The sequence below is a fragment of the Euprymna scolopes genome, chromosome 30, assembly GCF_053919585.1.
Source record: "Euprymna scolopes isolate OS-2025 chromosome 30, ASM5391958v1, whole genome shotgun sequence".
NCBI lineage: Eukaryota > Metazoa > Mollusca > Cephalopoda > Sepiida > Sepiolidae > Euprymna > Euprymna scolopes.
In genome coordinates, this window is record NC_136511.1 from 5,230,125 (window position 1) to 5,232,492 (window position 2,368).

Below are 2,368 nucleotides of genomic sequence, written 5' to 3' on the forward strand. Positions count from 1 at the left end.
CATCTGAAGAACAAATACTACACTTTAATCTTGGCCAAAAGGCCAAAGAGTTGATTTCCTCGCTGCCTCGGTTGCTTGAAGACTTAAGTAGAAAGTGCCAGTCAAGAGTCCATTCTTGACAATTAGCCCAGCAGGTAATGGGCCATTTACGTGGCCCAGTACCTGTCGGACTGAGCTACGCCACCTGGGCATTACCAAGGAGGCCCACCATCTCAGGCCTTCCCACCTGGCTTTCGGATGGAGCAAGTGTATTGCCCCTCTACTGGGAAATGACAACGGGGATAACCAGGCAATTTTTGTAAGCAAGAGTGCCACTTTTTGACCTTGTGTCACATCTTGCTGTGGTGGGCAGCAAGTAAATATCAACATTTAGTCCTGAACATGTTAATAGAAAGACTAACATCTATTTCACAAGATTATGCAGAAATAACTGCAAAGCAAAGCTAGAGCTATTAATTACATTTCATTTAAATTTCAATTAAATTCCAATTTAATTCCAATTAAATTTCATTTACATTTAATAAACGTTTCGTTATTTAATTTATATTGTACTACTTTGTTACTTTATTGAACTAGTTTTGAATTAGTAGAAAAGTTTGGCTAGAAAACAAGCATTAGTTTTGGATTGTCTTCCCTTTCTTCTAGTATAGCTCTTCCGAAAAATAAATAAACAAACACTTTTGACAAGTTAAAGGGTAGTTGTGCCGAAATTTTAAAAATTAATCATGGAAAATACAGTATTAACATTTTTCCAAAATATTTTAACATAATGTAACCCTGATAATTTTGAATCATAAAAAGGATAATCGACTATGGTCTTATAATTTGTGATTTTTTATAAAATATTGTGTGATTCAGATAAGGCAAAAGATAGCGACTACTTAAAAACCCAAAACTTCATCATTGGAACATCATTGTTCCAAATTACAGATGACGTAATGATGAAGAATATAAACGTTCAAGAGACATAGACTTGTTTACAATCTTGGAGATTTGAATTAAGCGTGATGTGCCGATATTAGTTTTAATTGCAACAGTCGAATTAACACTAGTAATTTACAAGATGTTTAAATTAAAGGAAATTAAACACCTATAAATGACAATAGTATCATTTATTGATTTGTTTCTTTCAAAAGCTTCCAAAAACGTTTAATTAAAATCAATAAAGGCAATGATCATATGACCATTGAATTGTATGGAATTCTCTATTATTTTTGTTTTGAGGCGATAATGGGCTTTATAGTCCTATCCGTAGTTGGTAGGCAGTTAGAAAAGTTAAAAATGGTGCATAAAAAATAAAGTGCATTTTAGTCTTGCAATTTTCTATGGGGATGAAACACGGATGCCACTTTGTAACTTAATTGCTATAAGTATATATTCTCATAACTTCCTGCCTAGCTCTACTCTCGCATTGAGCACTGTTGAAGCAAATACTAAAAATATGATATATTGTCTTTTTATGTGGATATATGACACACACACACACACACACACACATATATATATATATGTATATATATATATTCTAAATTGAAATAAAGTCGGTCAATATAAACTCGCATGCACATATCATGATGCTATAATCATTATATCGCTCTGAAAGACGTTAAGACATTTAAAAATAAATGTTTAAATTTCAACGACATTTCTCGCTGTTGACGGTGGCCGTGTGGATTTGTTGCTTGCTAATTGAGTCAGAGACGACTTCGGTGCCGGGTTCGAATCTCTCTACGAACGGTAATCGTGACACCCTGCGTTGATGATTCCCGAAAGGATGTAGCATTAGCGTCTATAGGTTAAAAAGGTTATTTATAGTAAATAATTATATATATTAATAATTATTTTTATATCTAAAGACACTGGTGTTTCATGCTTTCACAATCATTCGTGCAGAAAGTGATAATTACTGCTGGTCGGGAGACTCGAACACAATTAAGAAGTGAACCTCGGGCTCCATTTGCTGGGACGTTACCTCTGGGCCAACAACTATTAACATGAAAATTGAGGGAAATTAAACATCTATAAATGACAAATGCAGACACAATAGTAAGGCAGTCAGAGAGTATCCTAACTATTGGAAGTCGTGTGAATGTTGCGACTCGCTAGTTGATCGCTTTTTAGTAATTTCCTAGTTTCGAGGATAAAACACGTGAAATTCTGTGTAGCTTAATTGCCATATATTTTCATAAATTTATATATATATATATATATATATATATATATATATATATATATATATATATATATATATATAGAGAGAGAGAGAGAGAGAGAGAGAGAGAGAGAGAGAGAGAGAGTCTAAAGAAACTTTGAATAAAAAAATCCCGGAAAATAAATAAATAAAAAAAAATATATATATATATATATA